This window comes from Fukomys damarensis, unplaced genomic scaffold (assembly GCF_012274545.1).
Source record: "Fukomys damarensis isolate Sample0158 unplaced genomic scaffold, DMR_v1.0_HiC HiC_scaffold_1, whole genome shotgun sequence".
In the NCBI taxonomy this organism is placed as follows: domain Eukaryota; kingdom Metazoa; phylum Chordata; class Mammalia; order Rodentia; family Bathyergidae; genus Fukomys; species Fukomys damarensis.
The window spans coordinates 20066029-20090241 of record NW_022900913.1 but is presented as its reverse complement, the minus strand read 5'-3'; positions in this window follow the sequence as shown (position 1 = coordinate 20090241).

The following is a 24213-nucleotide window of genomic DNA, read 5'->3' as shown; positions in this document are numbered from 1 at the left end:
TAAATTCATTGTGGGAAATTTGTACATGCATGTAACACATCTCAATTTTTTTTACCTTCCTCCCACCCCTTTTTAAATTCTTTATTAACCAGCATCAGATTTATTTATTTTATAAGTCCTTTTCAAGTTAATTACCATCAACACAATTTAATACTCAGACTAGCAGGCAAAATATAAAAAAGACTAAGACAATTATACAAAATCAAGGTTCACTTTTAGATGCATTCACCATGATGAATTTTAAACATCAAGTTTTGTACCTCCATATCAAGCATCTAGGGAACAGGGTGGTCAATAGTGTCTTCCATAAGTCTTGCCCAGCCCCACCACTGAGGCCTACCAGTCGCAAACCACATAACTTCTTTTGGGCTGTCTTTATTCATGGCTTGAAACTTTCCTTGCCACGTTTTCCACAAAGAGCTTCTGAGAGAGCAGTGAGTAAAGCTGTTGCAATGAAGCTAAAGGTGCTTTGCTCCTTGGCCTCTGGGCAGGCAAGATCTTCTAGACCTTTGAAATGTGAGTGGATGACTCCACGCTTGTATTCTGCAGATAAGTAAAACCAGCATCAATTGAGCTATGCTGAGTTCCGCCACCAGGGAAGCAGTGGCAAAGTCACTTGGACTTTGGTTTCTGTAGGTCTTGAGAGGCAGGACTGCTGAGCAAGGTGAAACAAGCCTTAGAGAACCAATTTCTATGGAAATTAAAATGGATCTTCAGCCCCTTCTTGAGCTTTCTCGTTCTTTCTGCTTCCTAGTTGCCCTGAGGTAAGCTACATCCCTCACTCAGAAAGGTTCTGCTTCACTATAGGCCTAGAAGATTGGAACCAGCCAACCATGGGCTGAAACCTCTGCAGCCGTTAGTGAAAATAAATCTTCTGTACTATAAGTTGTTTTCTTGTGTATCATGTCACAGAAACAGAAAGACAACACACTAACAATTATAAATAATGCAGCAGGAATGTAAGAATGTAAATATCTGAGAATTTTAATTCAGTGATTGAGGTTAAATAATGAAAAATGTTTTAATTACCACATGAAGGCTGAATCATATGGTAATACTGTTTTTTTTTTTAATGCCTGACCATAATATTTTATGGTAACTTTACCTTTGTAATAATAATGCACGAAGGGTTCCATTTTCTCCCTCACAAAACTTGTTTTTGTTCTTCATAATGATTATCCCAAAAGATATAAAGTGGCATCTTATGTTGTTTTTACTTTGTATTTCACTTATGATTTATGACTTCCTCTTGTCAAATTATGTTATTTATCACCACTGAATTGTGTGTGTTCCTTATATATTTTGGAAATGAACCTTCATCACATAAATAGTTTGAAAATATTTATCTCCTTCTGCAGTTTGCATTTCCTATGTGTTGATTGATTATTTGGATGCACTACACCATTTAGTATGATTTATTTTCACTTGTCTACTTTTGCTTTTGTTACTTGTGGTTTGGGGATCATATCCAAGACACCATTGTCACCATTAACTTTATGAAGTTTTTCCCTTATGTTTCCTTGTAGGATTTTATTTTCTATTTTCATGTTGCATGTTTAAATCAGCCCATCTTGAACTGGCATTTTCATGTGCTGAGACAAAAGGAAAAAAAAATCATTATTTATTGATTCATTTACTTACAAGAAAATAGCCCTGACTATGATATTTGCCAGTACTACCTGATTATTCCTAGATATCAAATGTATAGTATGCAACCACATAGCACTATAAGCAATCCGTTAGCCCCTAAGCCGTGTGAAGGCACTATATACTAATTTCTAACATTTTTAGTTAAACACACTGATACTGAGAGTAAATGAAACTGGGGGACAAGATGAATAAATGTTTAACTGACGATACTATACTTAAATTTCCCCTAATCTTTATCCCACGATCTTAATATGGCTGTTTTTTATACTCTAAGTATTATAATTTTTACTCTGTTTCATGTCTCCAAGTGAGCATAACACTTGATCTTTTTATAGAGGAGTTTGTTCTTTCCTTTTGTTCTATCTGCACATTCATCTTTAATCATTTTATCTTTTTTTTTAACGGAGATAGAACTGGAGACTTTCTGCTAGCAAGGCAGGCTGGAGAGCCACTGAGCTTAATCCCTGGCCTTTAATCATTTAATCTTTATTTCATCCTTTCTTCCTATTTCGCATAATGTTAACAATCAGTTTAAAGCTTCAGTATGCATGTTAATAAAAGATGTCCAAGAAAATTATGGTAAATGCATCAATTTTTGTACTGTAAGTCTTCATTTAGTTTTCTTTTTTCCCATATATACTTGAAAAAATACATACATGATCTGATAAAAGAATGACATAATATGCTAACTAAAATTTGAGCTAAAATTATTTGAAAATGCAATGTTTAAGGATATTTACCATCTTAGGTTAACATAAAATAACGATAGTATACATAAAAGCTGCATAAATCCTCTCTCTAAAAGAGGTAGGACCAATAGTATACAACAAAATAATTTTAATTACTAAGTGTTAAATAGTTAACATAGCTTTTACATAATCATTCAATATAGAAATGTAAACTCTATTTTATTAGTAACCAAGAAGGTAAAGATTTAACTCACACTGGCAACTTCTGTACTGTTTGCTTAAAAATATATCTTAGCTTTTATTATTATTATTATTATTATTATTATTATTTACTATTTTTTCAGTATTTAAGCCCTCATGCAGAGTGTGTATTGCTTATAAATCCCCTCCAAAGAAAGCATATTATTAATTTCTACTTTTAAAATGCCTCCACCAGTTCCAATCAGTGTATTATGATTTTTACATGTATTCATTTAAGTTTTATTAAACTTGTTGGTAGTTGACGCAGTTTAATGGAGTGAAATAAACTAGATGTGTAAACTTAAATATTGTGAGGGAGGTATCTCTCATTTGAGTGAGGCAAAATGCAAACAAGGAGAATGATAAAATATGGACTGAAGGAGACAAGGGGAGAGAGCTCTTCCTTTTTTATTATTTGTTGTCTTTCATTGTCAATTGTTTCTAGAGCAATTTTTCACATTGCCCTCTCTAATTTGAAATCCTTTTTAATACTTTGTAGAACCCAACATTTCATTAGACCAAAAGTGTTAGTTAAAAAAAAACAACATATTTTCATCTACTTTAGTTAGGATGATAAATATTTTGAGCTAATTACTTCTCTTTTCTCGAGTTCCATCTTCCCTTTTTTATAGTGTCCCCAGCTTCTCATCCATTATTAAATTTTGTCCAGAATTATTTTAGTGTAGTTTCCATAAACCTTGTGTATTCCATATATTGATTTTCATCAACATAAACTTCCTCAATTAATAAATTACTCTACTCACCTTATAGTTTGCAATTTCAGTTTACATGTCTTTCTGTTTGATATTCACAGAATTAGAGAAAATAATTGATACATTACTCTCTAAAAGAGTGAAAAGTGTAATCTTGTTTAAAAGTGTATAATTCAAACCACCTACTTATTTTTAAGCATTCTCTTCCTCCTATAGGTGAATCTAATATATTAACTCACATGCATTTCTTTGAATCTCAGATCGTTTCTCTAGCTTAACCTTTGCCAAAATAATATGTCTAAACAGTTGCTTCACTATTTGATTTTAATTGAGTAACTATATTCCATAATCTTTGTCAATATGAAAGCTTATTTAGGTTGAGTTCTAATGCAATTAATTAAGAGTCATCACTTTGGAAGTAATTAAAAGATAACTAATGTTAATCCTCAAACTCATCTGATGACTCCTGTGATTTAATAATGGTGTCTCTTCTTAAAGCTAGATAAGGTGCTAATTATTTGAAGATTTTACAACATTAGATTCTGTCAAATTCCTCAGTAGTTAACAAGGTCTTCTGAATAATAAGATAATAAAATCTCCTAACCTCAGTATAAATATATGTTCTTTAAAAACACCAAGAACCAAATTGGAATTGAGAAGCCCATGAGTTACTATAATATCAAATGCACATAAAAAGGAGTCCTGTAAATTTCCCAGTAGAGATGATCCATTACTTTGAAGACGGTTGTTATATTGAGTTGTTTTCTCTAGATTCATTTATCTTTCACTTGCCAGTAAAAGTGAGAAATATCATGTTTTTCTGGGCAATATTCCTTATTATTACTCATCATTTGCTCCCAGTTCCTGTGGTTTTGAACATGAATATGTCTATTTTTGTAAGGAAATGATGGTATAATTAATTTTTGAATAGCAATGTTCTCTCAGTTATTATTCAGTAAATAACCATCTAGCATCATTCAAAAGAGCATTTATTTGCAAATTAAACAGTTATATTTTGAAATCTTTTCAGATGCATATCAACACATAAGATTTAGTTATTTTCTGTAAGCCTACGTTTATGTACGACTTTGGTTTTTATTTCATCTAATTAAAGTATTTATTGTGTTCTTTAGATCATCCAGATCTTGCTCAGAGCATAGGTAGAAGAAAACTGCCCTTTTAACTTTATATATTTAGCATAGACTTTTTAAAAAAGAAGGGTAGTGATCTTTCATACCACTAAACACAAATATGTCATAAACCCAGCATTTACTGAAATCCATATTTTAATGAAATACTAATTACAGTACATTTCAGAAAGAAATAACACAGTAAAAAAAATCAGACCATGTTTTAGCTTGTTTAAAAAAAATCATGAAATAGTGTGAGTCAGGACATTTTTTTCATACAAATTGCTGACACTAATTTCTGAATACTAAGTGCTCTATACTTGAAATTCTTGATAGAATTTAACTCAAGTAATTTTCTCATGCTATTATTTATGTTTTCTGGGAAACATCATCAGTATAATTCATATTATTATTTATTTGTTTTAACAATGTGAAGATTGTTTTAAAGACTTTATTGGGTTGTCTATTAAATTGCTTATTATCCATATGAAAATAATTGTCATATGCAATTATCTTTGGAAACTAGTACTTTTTCTCAACATTGAAAGGGTGTCAAATTTATATATAAAATGCATGTTTATACCCTACCTCTTTTGCCTGACTGTCAAAAAGTGACATTAAAAATTTACCATGGTGAAGATTAATATTTTGTATTCAAATTAGTGAAAAGAAATATATTTTAGAAGGATTGAGAAGCCTAGTAGTGGTATTATATTAGTATCAAATAACTGAAGTAATATAACTTTTGATATTATAATCATCAAAATGTATACTCTATAGTGAGTAGAGTTTCTAAGAAATTCACAGGGGCAGAAGTTCCACTAATCTATTCTTAAAATGTAAATTGTATCATTTGTGAAAGCCACCAATGGCTGTACATTGTTCTTAGGATAAAGCTCAGCATATTTCATTTGCCTGGTTCTTACTACCTCGGGTACTACTGAGGCTTCTGCTTCCTCCTCTGCATTTTTCACATGATTCATTCATGTTGGCCTCCCCCTTCCTTTAATTTTCTTTTGTCTTCCTGTCTTGGGCTTTCACTTGCACCGTTAGGTTTACAGGAATGTCTTCTTTTTGCTTCTCCACTTAACTGCTGATGAAATAAATGCATTTTCTTCAGAAAAGACCACACTATTCTTCCACTGAAGGATAGAATCTTTCACTCATAAATTTGATCATAGTATGTTACAATTTCCCTTAAACTTGTATAATCAATCCTTTTTATTTGTGTGTTTAGTTATGCATTCAATTATAGTGAAGAAAGCATCTTTCCTAAGCAGTAAATGTCATAAAATAAAGGCAAAATAAATATTTGTAGAATAAATAAATGTCTCAAATTAAGCTTTACTACTTCCTTTGTTTGGGGGATTGTTTGTTTATCCATTTGTGTTATTTAGAGTTTTACATTTTAAATTTATTATATTGAAGCATTTAAATCATTTTAATCATTTAAAATGATTATCAATAATGTCCTTCTTACTTTCTTTGCAAAATATTGAAATTAAAAATAATTTTTGTGTATTATTTATCATTTCAACCTCTGGCTTTTCTAGGACAGAGAACTTGGGGAAAACAAATATTAGCAGTACTAATTTTGATCAAGTAATGTTATGTAGATTGACTTCAAAAGTTAATCTTCAGAGAATATAATATGTGCTGAATTTTTCATCATGTTTTGATGAAGTCATTTTCATATATCACTAATTTATGGGGAGATAGATTTCTTTGTAAGGTTTTCCTATTTTCATAGCACTTTGTGTTTTCAAAAATCTTCCAAAATGATGTATTTCATTCTCATAAGTCTTGATTCATTTCCTCATACACTAGGACTACAAGAGGACATTAAATTGGTATCTTATATTTCATAATCTTAAAATTGGACACATTCATTGTTAGAATAACCAAATCAGGTTTCATAAGAGAAGTGACCTTAGGTAGGTAAGAGAGTGATAAAAAGTTCTATAAGGCTTATAATAATTTTCAGGAATATAATGCTAAGAAAGCATTATATCTGATACTATGATTGATGTGATGTGGAGAAAAGCACAAAAATCTAAGAGCAATTTGAAAGGTATCTAATAAAATATTGAAGCCAAAATAGTTGTTTTAGTGATGAGGAATGGTAGACAATCTAAAGCTTTATTGGCTCACCCTTGCTCAAGACTCCAATCTTAATTTTTAAACTTTCCTTAAAGATATTCAGCACGACTTTTCACCAATCCAAAGAGTTGTTCATGAATCAGTCCCTGCTTAGAAAAGGGAAGTCACTATAGCCTAAGAAATAAAAAGCAACAAATATTGAAGTTTTGAATAAAAAATTATGGCAGAGGTTATCTAGAGGAACATGTAATTCATCAAGGTAAGTTTTCCCAGTTGTTCTATAGATGGATCTTTTTTAGTAGAAAAATCTATCATATAGAAAAAGCTAGAAAATAAAAGTGGTGAAAGACTTTGTGGGAAAATAACAGCAGCAGTCTGTAGGAAAAAAAAATATATATATCACATTAAAAGGAGTGAGGGTTAGAGCTCAGGAATAAAGTACACTAGCCTATTATGTATTCAATCCCTAGTGCTGCAAAATAAAATAAAAAGAAACAAAAACAATCATGGAAAATACTTCCATATCTCAATCCAAAAGAACAAGCCAAGAGTGAAAATGAGTGAAAAATTCAAATCATAAGATGCACACAGTATCCATAGCTATTCAGTAAATGTAAAGAAGAGAAATCGGTGGACCTCAGAAAAGAAAACATTGAAAAGAGCTGACTTGTGTTCACCTAAAAAGCAAATTGAAATAAGAAATTTTGCCTTCTTCGATTCTATGATAATCTGAGTCTTGCAGAAAGAATTGAAGGCACTGGATTAGAAGTCTTCACAGTGACCTTTAGGGATCCCTTCTGTATAGAAGAAAGGTGGGAGGCAGAAATAAATGAGTAGGGCCAGAGATTTAGCTCAGTGGCACTGTGCCTGCCTCGCAAGTGCAAAGTCCTGAGTTTCATCCCCAGTACCCGAAACAAGGAGTAAGCAACTCGTAAGGAGTAAGAATTCTAAAGACTCAAACAATACACTTTTTTTAAACTACAAAGAAAAGAAAAATGTCTATAATATTCAAAATATTTCCTGTAACTTGCTCATGCTAGGAAATGAAAAATGTAAGTTTAAGTGGAAATAAAGGGCATATGTGGAACCACAATTGCATGCCTAGAATGAATTCTAACTGGTCCAGATGCATGAAATATTTGATGATCTCCCTCATTGTGTTTGGGGATATCTTTTTGAGGATTTTCATATCTGTGTTCTTTAAAGTTATCTATAGCTCTCTTTCTCTCTCATTTTTTTATGTTTTTTTGGTTGGATGTTTAACTGCTTTTGGAATCAGAGTAATGCTTGCTATCAGGAATGACTCTGAGCACACTGCTTCCCTTTCAAATTCATTAAAGGAGTATTGATCTGATTTGAGGAGTATCAACATTAGATTGTCCATAAAATTCTTGTAGAATTTGGCATTGAATCTGTCAGACAGAACCTGGGCTTTTCTCAGTTGGTAGGATTTTTTTTTTTATTCTTTAGTTTCACTGACTGATATTGGTTTATTTAGATGTTGTATATGTTCTTGGTTAAGCCTTGGAAATTCATATCTGTGTATATATAAGCATTTTTCCATTTCCTCTAAATTTCTATTTTATTAAAGTATAAATTCTCAGAGCAATTACTAATAATTTTCTGGATTTCAGTAGAATCTGTTGGGCTTTCACGTTTTCCATTTCTAATTGCATGGATTTGAATCTTTTCTTTCCTTATTTTCATAAGATTAGCTAATGGTTTGTCTATTTTGTTTAATCTTTCAAAGAGCTAACTCTTTTAAATAGTGACTTTTTTAATATTGCTTTCTATATTTTTCTATATGCTTGAGGTGCATCATTAGTTAATTTATTTGAGCTCATTCTATTTTTCTAATGTAGGATTTCACAGCTCTTAACTTGCCCTTAGGACTGCTTTCATAGCATCCCATAGTTTCTGGCATGTTGTACTGGCATTATTATTAGATTTTAGAAACTATCTAAAGTTCTTCTTTATTTGCATCTGTGGCCCATTAATTACTAAAGAGACAACTGTTTATTTCCATGTGTTTTCAGAGTTTATATGGTTTATTTTATCTTTTATTTCCAATTTCAACCCACTATGATCTCATAATATGTATGTGATAATTTTATTTTTATGTTTTGCATTTACTTAAGCATGTTATATTGGCTTTTATGTGGTCTGCTTTGCAGAAACTCCCATGTGCTGCAAGTAGAATGGATATTCTGTTGTTGGATGAAACACTCTGTGAATATCTATTAAGTCTATTTTTTCAGAGATTCAACTCTGGTTCAAATCTAATGTTTCTTTATTTATTTTTATTCTGGGCTCCAATCGCATGGAATGTTTTCCATCCTTTGATTTTTCAAATTTTTAAGCATCTTTTTCAATTAAATGGTTTTTTTTGTATGCTACATATTATTGTGTTTTCTTTCTTGATCCACTCTGCCATCTCATCTTTGATTGGGGAATTGAGATTATTCACACTGACAATTATCCCTGAGAGATACTGGCTTATTCCTTTCTTTGCATTATTTTGCTGTTGCTGATATTTCCATTTTCCCCTTTTGATTACCTGCTTGTGCTACCCACTCTATTCATTTTTATTCTTCATTAAGTTTATTGGTACATTTGAACTGCATACAGTACAGTTACATTCATCATTAGGATCTTGTACCTTTATATCTAATGTATTCATTTTTGATCAACCCTGAGATGCAAATGAGTGGCTTTTCACCTAGCTAATGAAAACCTTGTGTCATAGTCAGGAATTTTTCTTGAATGATCTGCTCACCATGGAGGATGGGAAGTAGCTGTACGTCACAAACTCTAGTGGTTTCAAGTAACAGTTGCATACCCTACCCTATTCTCAGAATCTCTGCCTGCTGAGGCCCTGAGAATCAGATCGTTGCCTATGCCTGCACACTGCAAATGTAGGAAGAACCTGAGCAGCCTGTCCTGAGTTGGATGATCACCAGAAGCTTCATAAAGTCCAATAAGCAATACTTAGACATCAAAAGCAGCTCTTCTCGGCTAAATAATGTACACTCGCCTTCATGCAGCTGTTCCCCACCTACCTGCTCTTATTATTGTAGATAGGTAAGTTAATTATATATGTTGTAGGCAGTCAGACAGGGCCTCCCTCAAGGCCCCAGTTCTCAAGTTGCCCGCTCTCCAGGAGCCAACATGGCAGTGAGCCAAATGGAAAACAGTTGAGGCACATTCACTGGTTAGCACTGTAAAAGGAAGAGGCATTGCTTTCCCTGGAGATAAATAACAGTGATTGGTATTCTAAACAGGATATTCCTTATATATGACTTGTTTTGCCATTTGATATCCATTTAATCAATATTATCTGTGTGGCTGTACTTTTAATGTTATTGGTTGGCCATGGTGATTTTGTCCCATCTCCTGTCTACCTTGGAAATTTCCATTGGTTCTTACAGTTTTGTCCAACTTTGTACCCACCTCACCACGTGACTTTGATGTATAAGCCATTTTGAAAAATGGAGTGGGCAGGCAACCCAATTTCCGGTCCGCCTTCTGACTCTCTTAGACAGAAGCCTTTCTCTCAATACATTTTCCTACTCTTAACCTCAACTGTGCCTAGAATTCATTCATTGATTTTAGAGAACATGAACTCACATTTGGGATACCTAGCAGGTCTGGGAGTTACATCTCTTCCTCCTATATCATTATTATTGGACACACTAGAATACCCCCTTTGGCTCACCGGAATGTCAATGTCATCACATAGCCTGTGGAAACTGAAGGGGACTCCATCCCCCTACCAGCTGTATACCATACCCAGTGCTGCCAGCAAATGTTGCCTGTCTGAGAGTTGCCCCTTAACTGGCTCAGCAATGCTACAAAGCATGTAGCATAGACTACTGATATGAACACTGATGATATCAACATTCATTCCAGGTAATGAATCTACCAGCATAACAGTAAGTCCTCTGATTGAATAAAATACCACACAGCCTATGTTATGGAAACCCTATGACATATTATTACAGTGCCAGGTGAGTTGGAACTGTAGAGATACACCGCACTCTGAATTAAATGGAATCTTTATTATAAGCTGGCTGATCCAGAGTGGCTCATGCCAAAAAGACTCTGGACAAAAGAAAGGCAGTTCACAGGATCCTTTTAAGGGCTCTTGTATTTGGGCAGGGCTCAGAGAGAGAGAGAGTGAGCAAGATGGAGATTCACAGGGGTGGAACTTTGCTAAGCTAGTGGTAGTTGGAGAAGTTTCACACAGTTTAGTTAAAGCAAAGTATCACACAGGTGTGGGAGTCTTCTATATGCCAACTAGTAAAGATAACATAGTTGCAGATTGTTCTAACGAGAGGTCACCAAGGTAACATAGTTGCAGATTCACACAGGATGTGGTGGTCTGTTAGGCACTAACTAAGGGGACGCCCAAGGGAGGAGGGGAAGGTGACCACCTAGAATCACTTCACTTTACATAAATGGTGTCAGGCATAGTAATGGAGTCAGGTTGGCTATCACAATATGAACAGGAAGAAATAATTTACTGGAAAAGTCATGTAATAAAATTAGTACAATGATTTTTCAGATGTACAATAATCAAAACATGAACACAATAGGAATGAATAAAGAAGATACCATAATATCTTTGAAGGAGAACATTAACATCTGCCAAAAAGGAATTTAGTAAATTTCTCAAGAAATTCAAAATAATAATTTTAAGAAAACATAAAGAGGTTCAAGAGGACACAGACATTGTCAATTATATCATAAAGATAATTGACAATGTGAAATAGGAAGAAAAGCACTAAAGATGGAGGGGAAGGGGAAAGAGTGTGGAAAGGTAATAAGGGAAAGAAAAAGAATGAGAAGATGGAAAAAATGGAAATAAAGTATTTGTAAATAGGGAAGGGAGCGGGGGATGAAGGGAGTTCAGGGGTAAGGGGAAAAAATGAGAACCAAGTCCTGTCATGTAAAGGTTCAAGAGCCCAATGATGAGTGTAACTGTAACTGTATACCTAAAATGTACCAATAAACTGAATGAGAGAAAAAAAGAGAACACAGACAGATTAAGTAAAATGAGGAAGATAAATTTTTTATATGAAAGAGATATTCACAAAGAGATAATAACAGAGAAACAAAACTTGAGGCTACAATCTCAATCAGATAAATATGTGGTTGAGAGTTTCAGTAGCAGAATATATCAAGCACAATGAGGAATTCTTTTTTGTTCTTGTTTTTGTTTTTGTTTTTTTAAAACAGGGTCTCACTATGTGGTTGAGACTGACCTGGAACTCACTATGTAGCTCAGGCTGATCTCAAATTCCCAGCGTTCCTCCTCCCTCAGCCTCCCGAGTGCTGGGATTATAGGCATGTACCACTACACCCAGCTGAAATAAGAAATTCTGAGGTGAAGGAAAGATTCAAACAAGTGAAACAGCCTTGGGTACTTATTGTAAAACGTTAAAAAATCAAGTATTTACAATATGAGTTAAAGGCCTAAAAGTCAAAAAGGCCTAAATAATATAAAATAGTCTATGAAACAAGTTGAAAACTTTCCAAATTTTGAGAGGGTTGTGGACATTCAAGTGTACAAAACTAAAAAAAAACATAAATTAGATTCAATCAAAATAAATCCTCCCAAGTCATATTATAGTTAACCTGTCAAAAGTATAAGACAAAGAAAATTCTCAAAGAGAAAATGTATCAAGACATATATATGGGAGTCTCTATTAGACTAAAAGCAGATTTCTCAGCAGAATCCTAATATTCCAAGAGAGAGTGGAGTGGAATATTATATTTAAAGCCCTAAATAAAATTTGCCAAATGTTACCAGAAGAAAGAAACTTATTTTTAAAATTTCTTTGATGTAGGCACATACAGCTCTAGATGTCCCTGTTCGTAATGATCTTGTTGAATCCTAGAGGTTTTAGTCTTTTGCTTTTGTTTTCACATCTGCAGGATTATCCTTAGTGTTTCATGTACTGCTAACCTGATGATGATAAATTCAATAATTTCTTATCATGAAGAAACTCTCTCTTTTTAATTTCTAAAGGATACCTCTTTACTGAGATTAAAACAATTTAAAATATAGAGATTTATTTTGGTATGAGAGATTGACCTGCGAGCCTTTGCAGTGAGGTGCATCTTCAGTTATTTATTTTTGTTTTGGAGGCCGAGTCTGGGCTCCTCTTGACTCAGACTCCCAGAGTACTGGGAACACAGGCATGTGCCAGTTAATATCTTTTAAAGAATTTATCATTTTCATCTTTTTGGTATTTACTGAAGTGATTTTGTTCATAAATTGTCTTATCCATTTCATATTTGTAGTCTATGTAGTGATGGGAAGGAAGTTTCTCATTCTCCTCACAAATAGAGCTCAATTAATGTTCAAGAAAAAATACATACAATTACTCTTGCACAAAATTAATCGTACTCCAATCATTTAGTTGAGTATTTGCATTTATGGAGTACTTAATTTTAACAATGCTGCATTATTCTTTCAGGAAAGCCACTTTATGCTCTATCCACAAAAATAAGTCAGTGGAGGATCTGACAAGGTTTGGCCAGTGCTCAGGAGAAAGATATTGAAAGGTGAGTCACTAGAGTTCAATTAATTAGCAATATATTAACTAACTAAATAAATCAAATTGAAATTTTGTAGTGACAAGTCAGAGGCCAAGATGAAAAGCAGTTGAACTCAAATTTTGGAAACATTTTAATAAGACAAATTTCATGAAGGGAAGTTATCATTCATATTTACTAGGCTTAAAATCTTCTGGTAAATTCCAAGCACATTATCACCCTACATAAGTGAAAATTTACATTTTCTATTTAGATTACCAGGCACTAAGCAAATCATTGGGGGAAGTAGTGCTTTTATTCATAATGGTTGGTGAAACTTTTCACTCGGACAAGTCTTCATCCTTAGACATATTCCAACTCTAACAAAATTAAAAATCCAGGAAATAGTACTGCTTTTATACTGAAAAAAAAATCCAAAGAAAATTTCAATTTTTTATTTAAAATAGGCTGAGCATCAAATTGTTCATTTATTTTCTGGAGATTCTGTGAAATTAAATACAACACTTGTTCTAGTTATGTATTCAGGCTTTTTTTAATATGTTATTTTTGGATGTATGTTTAAAAGGGAGCAAAGACTATGATGAATTATGGAAAATAAAACCAATGTTTATGAATACCTTAAACAATTTTATTGGTTTTATTTTATTGTTGTTTTTCTTTATCAATTCAGAGTACACTTTCAATCAATTTTGAATGTACTATTTTTACAACATAGATATTTTACATTCTAAAAAGTGATTACTTTTAAGTAAAATAAAAAACAAAAACATAATTTTTCATTTTATTTTCATATCTACTTAGACTCTATGTTGTACTTTACATATCCCATCTTTGTGCTGGATGCTTAGAGCAAGTTATACTTTAAAGAAAGGAGGATTCTTGGTTTAAACAGATGGCTGTGAGCCCTCCCTAATTCAAGCATCACCATGGCAACCAGGGAAGTGGGGGTGTTGCTTAGCAACTAACATTAATAAAGAGATTTCCAAACTGTAGGGGGAAAAAAGCAGTTGGAAGAACTTCAAGATTTGGCATAAATGTATACCAAATTCATTTATAAAACATGCTGGGTACATAACGATAAATCTTAAGGTACAATGCTTTTTAAGAGAAAATACCAAGTAAATGGCATTATTGCACATTTTCTCTCAAAATAATAGTTTGGCATGAGTAACAGTTGAATGACAAAATGTGAAAAAATCTTAGAACTGATTTTTCTCTTGAGATGTAATAGAAAGAAGACACCAATTAAGGAAAGATTAATTGAAAATGTATTTTTGTAATATGCTTTAATACAACCTGTTATTTTAAGTAAGGCCAGGATTTTCTAGCTGCTCTGTACCATGTTTATTAACTAGCATTAATATACATTTCAGAAGGTTCTCCCCCTAATTAGGAAGGGTACTCTAGTAACAAACTGTTAATGTGTATATAGAATAAATCTACCCTTTTCTACTGGAAATATTTTTCTTAATAGCATTTCACAATGTATGGAATCTTAAAGTTAATCTTGAAAAATAGTTCACATTCAATTTTTTGAAAATTCAATTGTGAAGAGAGAGTGACTGTGCTACTAAAAGACATGAAAGTATTTCATTATCTTTGTGGTTTATGTGTTCCTAAACTTAAATATAAACTTTAGTGGATAATCTATGTTGGGTTTGACAGGAGAGAGTATCCATGAACATTCATGTTTAAAATATTTTATTATTATCAAGTATCTATCAGTGTGTGACTAGTTTTTTAAAAACGTCATCACCACTATCATCTTCACCATACCAAAAGCATCATTCTTTAATGGCATAGATACTTATCTATAGTATTAAAACTTTGCTAGCACAAGTGGCAAGCAGATACTGCTGATAATCAAAAGTATCTATAAAAGAAGGACATATATGAGATATTGGTTGGAAAATGGATACACCTGGAAAATTTAATGTTAAATGAAATAAATCAGACACACAAGTTTAAATAAAATAGTATTTCTTCCCTGCATGGGACAAAACTCAAAGAGCACAATGAACAATGCATAGAAGGAGATAAGGAGATTGAGCTCTGGCAAATGGGAAGTGGTCCAAGGGAATATGAGTGAAAGGAAAGGCGGGGGGAGGGAGAAAAGTAGAATAAAGAAACGTTATGCAAAGGAACCTCATAACCTCAATGCATGTAAAATACATGTAAACATTATATGCCACAAACATGAATTGAGATTAATATCAACAGGAATGAATAGGGACAAGAGAGGGAGAGAGGTGGAAGGGGAAGGTAAATAACAAAGAACCAAACGTTCTCATATGCATGGACCCGCTTCCCAAGATGATTTTAAGTTGTATGCACTGCAAACATATACTATTAAAAATAAAATAAAATATATTTCATTTTCTAAATATCTGCAAGTTACTATCTCCATTTTAATATGAACAAATGAAGATAAGAAATGTTGAGTGATGCACAGTATGGAATAGAAAACTGCTGTTAAATACGGCCTGTATACCTGAAATACATGAGTGAAAACCCATCACCTTTCAATCTTGTACAAATAGTTAAATCACTCTAACCATTTCCTTCATTATAGAATAAACCTAGGACATCTTGCTCTTCAAGGCTAGTACAGCTTAATATACATAAGGCGAAAATAAATAGACTGTAAGAGTAAAAACTTTAATGTACATGAAACTCTCAGTAATTCAGTCACATGCCCTGACAGGTTCCTTCATGGCTGCATTTTATGTTAACATAAAATCTTTGTATTATTATTGTAAGAACTATCCATTTAATAAAAGGCTCTTTGTGGAGTACAATGCAGTTTCTGATTAGCATTAAAAACCTGATTTGGCAAATGTAACACAATCTTTATTACTTTAATTTAAGAGAATAGGAAAGTTTTAACATTAAAAAATTACAGGTTCATTAGACTAAAGTTTTCCTCTTACATATATGAAAAGAAGAAAGAAAGTTCTCATGCAAAGTAAACATAAATTTTTCTTATATTAATTTACTTAATTTCTATATGTCTCAGGGATTTGGCTAAGTATTAGAGTCATATCACTTTCTTTTGTGCACTCACAGATGTATTTTATTTGAAATCACCAATTCCTCATACTTGCCCTATCTGTACAAATGAGTAATTAAAAGGAGCTGGATTGACAGCTGTTTTAGAATTATGTTGCTGTGTAACTGGATCTTGAGCAAAGTATTAAACATTTGAATTACAAAGGAAAACAAGCTTCTGCTGTCTTGCAGGTAATGATGACTAAAGTTAATCATAATTCACTGTACACTTGAGATTTGCTAAGTGAATAGAAAATAAGATTTTTCAACTTACAATTTGATGTGTGTGAAGTTGTGTGTATGTTGTTAGCTTGAGTTACCAATTTCACAGTTTAGATATTTACAAAAAGCACCATGTTGTGTATATCATCAAGACATGCAATGTTTACTTGTATATTAAAATATTTAAAATAAAATGATAAAATGATAAAATCTGTAAGTAGTCAGTCTCCCAATAAATTCAGGACTTGCTTGATTGAGTTTCACTTCTCTTGACTCACAGGCTGTAATAAAAGTGCTGGTAGAATGGGCTTTGCCCAAAGGATCTCAAGAAGAAACTACTGTTACATTTATTGATTTGCATATGTTGAACCATTGCTGCAACCCTGGGATGAATCCCACTTGGTCAGGGTGTATGATCTTCTTGATGATATACATTCTATTTGCCAGTATTTTATTAAGGATTTTTTGTAGGTATGTTCATCAGTGTGATTGGCTTGTAGTTCTTTTTTTTTCAATTTGGTATTGGGAATCAAGGTGATGCTTGGTTCCAGTAATAAATTCTGGACTTTTGCTGCCCTTTCAATTTCATTGAAGACTTTAAATAGTAATTGAAGTAGTTCCTCTTTAAATGTCTTGTAGAATTTAGCAGTGAAGCCATGAGGACGTGGCTTTTTTAATGGATAAGTTTTAATTACATTTTCAATTTCATTGATTGATATTGGATTGTGTAGAATTTTTAAGTCTTCTTCATTCAACTTCGGTAATCCACACATATGTAGGAATCTAACCATATCTTATGTATTTTCCATCATATTGGCATATAGGTTCTCAAAGTAGGTATTGATGAACCTCTGCATTTCTGCTGGTTCCATTTAATTTCAATATTTTCAATTCGAATTGCATGGATTTTGGCATTTTCTTTCCTTATTTTTTATAAGGTTGTCTAAGAATTTGCCAATTTTGTTTATTCTTTCAAAGAACAACTGTTGGCTTCATTTTTTTTCCTCTCTATCATTCTCTTAGTCTCCACTGCACTGTTTTCTGCTCTGCTCTTTTTAATTTCCTCCCTTGTATGAGCTTTGGGTATTTCCTGCTCTGATTCTTCCTTAAATGTCTTATTTCTTCCTTAATTTCCTTGTGACCCACTGGTTATAGAGAATTGGTGTTGTTCACTTCCCACCTGTTTATGAAATTCCTGCAGTTTCTTTTGCTCTAGATCTCCAATTGCAGCACACTATGGTTTGATAATATACAGGGGAACAGTTCAATTTCTTTGCACTTACTTGAACATGTTCTATGAGCAAGTATGTGTTCTGTTTTGGAGAACGAGCTATGTGCAGGTGAAAAGAATGTGTATTCTGATTTTGAGGGTTGGAACATTATGTAAACCTCTGTTAAGCTCATATGTTCAAGAGTTTGACTGAGTTCTAGTATTTTGTTGTTTATTTTCTGTCTAGTTGATGTATCTATTGTGACATTGGGGTATTGAGGTCCCTCCCTACAATTGCATTAGTGCTTATTTTTTTTGTGTGTGTATCCCTTAATATTTGGTTTGTATAGTATAGTTGGAGGAATTAGTATTTGGTGCACATATATTTATGATTGTTATATCTTCTTCTTGGATTGTTACATTTAGAAGAATATAGTAATCTTCTTTGTCTCTCTTAATTAGTTTTGGTTTGAAATTTACTTTGTCTGCAAATAAGATAGCTACCCCTGTTTTTTTTCCAGTTTCCTGTCTCATGTAGAACTGTTTTCATCTTTTTACTTTTAGTCTTTGAGTTTCTTTTCGATCTAGGTGCATTTTTTTGTATACATAATGTTGTTGGATCTTGCTTCTTGACCCATTCTGTCAGTCTGTTTCTTTTCAATGGTGAATTGAGACAATTAACATTGTTGGTTATAACTGATATGCATTGATTTATCCTCATCATGACCTTTTCTTTTTGTTGTATTCTCTCCCTTTGCATTTAATTTCTTGTCATACCTGATGGATTTACTCTGCTGGACATCCTGGGGTTGTGATCGTCATTGTCTTTTCCTAGAATATTGTTTAAATGTTTTTTGGAATGTTAGTTTGGTATACATGAAGTTCCCTGGGTGCTCTTTGTCATGAAAGTATCATTTTTTCATCAAGTTTGAAAAATAATTTTGCAAGGTACATAAATCTGAGTTGGAGGCTGTTTTTCTTTAGGGCTTGAAATATATCACTCCAAGCTCTTCTTGCCTTGGAGGTTTGTGTTGAGAAAGCTGCTGTGGTTCCAATAGGCTTGGTATGGGATTTGTTTATTTTTTTCTAACTGCTTGTAGAATTTTGTTCTGCTATTTAATTTCAGGAATCTTAATTATTATATGCAGATGTGTTTTTTTTTTTGGATCACTGCTAGTTGGAGACCTAATAGACTTACTTATCTGTATATCAAGTTCTTTTCCTCACTTGGGAAGCTTTCTGCCATTACTTCAGTGAACAGTTTTTGTTTTTTTATTTAATATCATCTTCACTTTCTCATGTTTTTTCATTGACTCTAATCAGTCTTATATTCTTCTCTGCATCATCTAGAAGCTGCTGGATTGATTTCTCATGGTCCTTTACTAGTTTAATTTTTCTGTTTCTTTTCCTGGTCACTAATGGCAATCCTGTCTTCTATGTCTGAAATTCTATCCTCACATAGGCTCATTCTCCTGTGTCAACTTTCAGTGGAATTTTTAATCTCCTGGAAATTTGTTTGCATCTGTTTTATGGATTCCATTTGTTTCCTATCTTGGGATTCCATCATGTTTCTCAGCTTATCTATTTTTTTAAATCTTTGTCTGCTCTAGATTTATTAATCATGTCTTGCACTAGGGGCACAATCTCTGCTGTTATCTGAGAAATTAATTTTTTTATTTTTTTAAGTTAATTGGTACATTTTAGGTATACAATACAGTTACATTCATCACTGGGATATTGTACCTTTACATGATGTATCTTGGTTCTTATTTTGCCCATTTCCTAGCCCTCCCTTCAGCCCCTCCGCCCCTGTTTGCAAAGATATTGTTTCCATATTTTTTCATTTCTTATGTTTTTCTTTTCTTTTTTTACTTTTCCACTACCCCCACTCTCTCTACTCTTTTAGACCTTTTTTTCCAATTACATGATATCAATTATAAATTTTGATTCTTGTTTACACTTTTAGTTTTTCACACCAGAGAAACTATTTGGTATTTACATGTGTCTCCTATTAATTTCACTTGAGTATGGTGTCAATGTGCATCCACTTAACTACACACATCTCTAGTTTCTCATTCTTTATGGCTGAGTAATGCTCCATGTTTTAAACACACACACACAGACACACACACACACACACACACACACACACACACAGCTGGGAGTGGTGTCACATGCTGGTAATCCCAGCACTAGGGAGGCTGAGGCAGGGTTGCTGTGAGTTCGAGACCAGCCTGGACTTTATAGGAAGTTCCAGGTCAGTCTAAATTACATAGTGAAACCCTGTCTCAAAATTGAATGAATTAATGAATTAATGAATTAGTGAATGAATTGAAAAAGACATCTTTTTATCTATTCTCCAGTTAATGGCCAATTGGGCTGTTTCCAAATTTTAGCTATTAGAACCTATAAATATAGATGTGCATATATCACTGTGATATGATTCTTTTAATTATTTTGGGAAGATACCCAGCAGAGAAATAGCTGGGTCAAATGGGACTTATAATCCTACTTGTTTGAGGTGTCTTCATATTGATTTCCACAGTGGTTGAACCAGTCTGCACTCCCATCAACAATGAAGAAAGATTCCTATCTTGCCACAAACACACCAACATTTATTATTTGTTGATTTCTTGATAGCAGCCATTTTTACTGGGGTGAGATGGAATCACAGTGCTGTTTTCATCTGCTTCTCTTGAATGATCAGTGATGTTAAACATTTTTTCATATATTTATTTGCTGATTTTATTTCTTTGTCTGAGAAATGTCTGTTAATTCCAGATGACCATTTTTGAATTGGGTCTTTGTGTTTGGGGGAATCTGATATTTTTGAGTTCTTTATATTCTAAATAGTAGACCTTTGTCTGAGGAACAGCTGGTAAAAAATTTTTTCCCACATTGTGGGTTTTTGCTTAGCTCTGCTTCTGATGTCTCTGACAGTGCAGAAAGTTATTTAAAAGATAAGATCCCAACTGTTAATTCTTTGTGCTAGTACCTGTGTCACTGAGGATTCATGTATAAAGTCTTTTCCTATGCTAATATCTTCAAGAGTTCTATCTAATTTATCTTCCAGCAAGTTTAGCGTTTCTGTTTTAATATTTAAATCATTAATCCACTTGGATTTTGGTTTAGTGCATTGTGAGCGATTTAGGTCAAGTTGTAATGTTTGCCAAGTTGAAACACAGTTTTCCCAGTGCCATTTATTAAAGAGGCTATCTTTCCTCCAATGAGGGTGTTTGGCTCCTTTGTCAAATACGCGGTAGCTGAGTATCTCAGGAGTTGTTTCTGCATCTTCTAATCAATTCCACTGATACTTGGGTCTGTTTTATTTTTTTGGCCAGTACCATGCTGTTTTTATCACAGTAGCTTTGTAGTATAGTTCCAAGTTACAGATTATGATACTCTCTGCCATGTCTCTATTGCCTAGAATTGCTTTTGCTATTCTAAATCTCTTCTTGATTCAAATGAATTTTTTGATTGTTTTCTCTAGTTTTGTGAAATATACCGTTGGGATTTTAATAGGGACTGTATTGAATCTGCATAGCAGTTTTGTAAGTATGGCCATTTTCTCTATATTGATTCTTCCTACCCAGAAAAAGGGGATGTTTTTCAATTTTTTAATCTCCTCTTCAATCTCTTTTTTTTCAGAGTGTTGTAGTTCTTGATGAAGAGGTCTTTTGTTTCCTTTTTTATTGATACATATCTCTGTTTTCTCATTCTTTATGGCTTTAGAAGGTTGATTGCTTTTTTAGATTGATTCCTAGATATTTCATTTTTGGGGATGCTACTGTGAAAGGGATTGTTTCCCTAATTTCCCCCTCAGCGAGTCTATTATTTGTGTACAATAAGGCTATTGATTTTTGAGTGTTTACCTTGTATCCAACTATTTCACTGAATGTTTCAATTAAATCTAGAATTCTTTTGGCAGAGTTTTTGGGTCTTCTATGTAGAGTATCATACTTTCAGCAAATAATGATTTTCACTTCTTTCCTCCTACCTTTATTGTTTTTTGTTTATTTCTGTTGTCCAATTGCTGTGGTAGATGTTTCCAAAACTATAATGAACAGTGTTGATAATGGACATCCTTGTCTTATTCCTGTGAAGGTTTTCAGTTTTGACCATTGAGTGTGATGTTGGCTGTTGGCTTATTTCTGATTTTATTTTATTTTTTCAAATCCTCTTTCATTGCCATTTCAGGGAGTCCAGTTGGTTGAGTATTAGATTTTTTTCAGCTGATTTCTCTTTTGGGTTGCCATAGGTTATCTGGAGGTCTGATTTTGGTACTTGTTTAAATGCATTCTTATTTCAACAGTTGCAGCCTGCTGCACCTTTGTTGAAGCAACTTTTTGCCCATCCTGTCATCTTCATTTCTCAATGAGCCCCAGGTGGCCTTTTCTCTGCTGCTCACAAATACACCAATTCCTCAGTTCACAGCAGTGGCCTCTGGGATCCCTGAGCTCACATGTTGTCTGAGCAGGCTTCTGGCTGGGGCGTGTGCACACTTGGATTGGTTAGTGTAGGTATGCCTCTTGCTGGGGCCTTTACGTAGCTGTTGTCCAGGAGAGCCTTTGGTTGAGAGATGGGCTTCCCAGTTCCTGTTGTCTGAGCATGCTACTTTCTAGGGTCTCAGGGTATCAATGGTATTTAGGCAAGCCTCTGGCTGTTGCTCGTACTCCTGTCCAGCTCTTTTTCAGGAAGGCTCATGACTGTGGCTTATGCTATGGGGTGGTTCTGTGGCTGAAGCATGTACATATGTGCAGCTTTTTTTGGGTGAGTCTTTGGCTGGGATGGGTGTGTTTAAGCCTCTGGGATCAGTGCAGAGCCCTGGCTGGGATCTGCCTGAAGGCACTGCACTCTGTACCATACCACACCTCCCCATGTTCTGAATGCACCATGGAAGATTTTTATTTATAGGTAGCACAGACACAGTTGTGTAGGTTGTTGTGAGCAGAAGAAAATGGAGATGGTTAATTGCAAATATAGGGAAAACAAGAAAATTAAAACATAAGAAGTTGCTAAGAAGTTTGAATGCATGCTTCAGGGTAAAGTTTTGTATTTAAAATATGTTTCCTATGAATATTAAAAAGTGGCACTAATACATTTTTAAAAGAAGAAATTACTTTCTGTGCATGATTTTTCCAAACAAATTTGTTGTGATTTGTGTCTAGATGTCTCCCCAATGCCTCATACAGTAATAGGTGGGGCTTTTTGGAGGTGGCTTGGTCTTGGTTCAATGCTAGGATTAAGGGTGTGAGTGCTACCCACCTTCAGGGTCTGTAGCTTGGATTAGACATAAAGGATACAGAAAGTGGCTTGTTACTTACTTTTTTGTTCCTTGCTTCTTCCTGCTTTGTTATGAACTGTTTCTCTTCTGTGTGCCACCCTCTCCTGGAGTTAGTGGATTATGTACTGAAGCATCTACAAACTGTAAGCCAGATAAGTCTTTCTGCCTTTAAATTGGGGTGTTGGCTATTTTGTCTCAGCAACTAAGAAGTGTTACTAAGGCAAAGTTGGGGGGGGGTCATTACAATAACTGACGGTAGAACATAATCTGAGGAGAGGAAAGCTAAACAATAGAGATATGGAAGAGGTAAAAGATGGAATGAACAAGAGATTGGAGCTTCCAGATGGTTCAAAATTTCTGGGGACTGTAGTATCTTATAGAATAAATTGGAGAAATAAAATCTGGTAGCCAATGAGTGAGAACATGAGAACCATTTGGGGACAGATATAGAAAAAGATGAAATGCAAACTAGTCATACAGGATATATGCTGTGTCCAGAGCACTTTCTAGATAAAATGTAGGCAGAAGCCTGGTAAAGATTGGACCAGGGAAGGACAGAAAGTTCAGACTCCATGCATTTGGAGGTTACCATGAAAATGTAACTACTTCATACGAAGTAACTAACTAATGTGTTTGTTCCCGAATTTGGAAATATGATTACTACTCTACCTTGTTTGTACCACTCTACCTCATTTCAGAGTCATTGAAGTTCATTAACCAGCTTTTTGCTGCTGTCTTTTTGTGTGTCTGTGATTTGGTGTTAACAAAATTTCCTTTTCCACGATTTTGAGATTCATATATTTCTAGGCACAGGAACATCTGTGATGCAGTACCCACCTGACATACCCAACATTTCCATTTCACCTTTCTCACTCTCTTTCCTGCGCATTTTCCTTTCCTACATGACCCTGAACATATATATTTATAAGAATTAGATTTTTCTCGGTTGTTAAACTGTTTCATATATGAATTTTTTTCTATTTTATCTTCTTGGCATTTTAATGTGAGAAAGTGAGCAAAGCAACATTAGAACCTCTCTGTGCTGACATGATCAAAGTTGATTGAGCCTTGTGTGTGTGCATGTGCGTTTGCGTGTTTGTGGTGGTATAGGGGATCAAACTCAGGACCTTTTGCTTGGCAGACAGGCAGCAAAACCACTGATCTAAATACCAGGCCCTGATTGAGCTCTCTTGGAGGTATTTAATAAGTTTTCTCTTGTCTTTTTAAATTGTAAACTAGTACTCAGCATTTGTTTGCTATCAGTGTGACATGACAATAAAAATTGACACATTTATCCCACAAAATCTTAAAACACAGTATATATATGTATATATACATACATATATATATATATATATACATATAT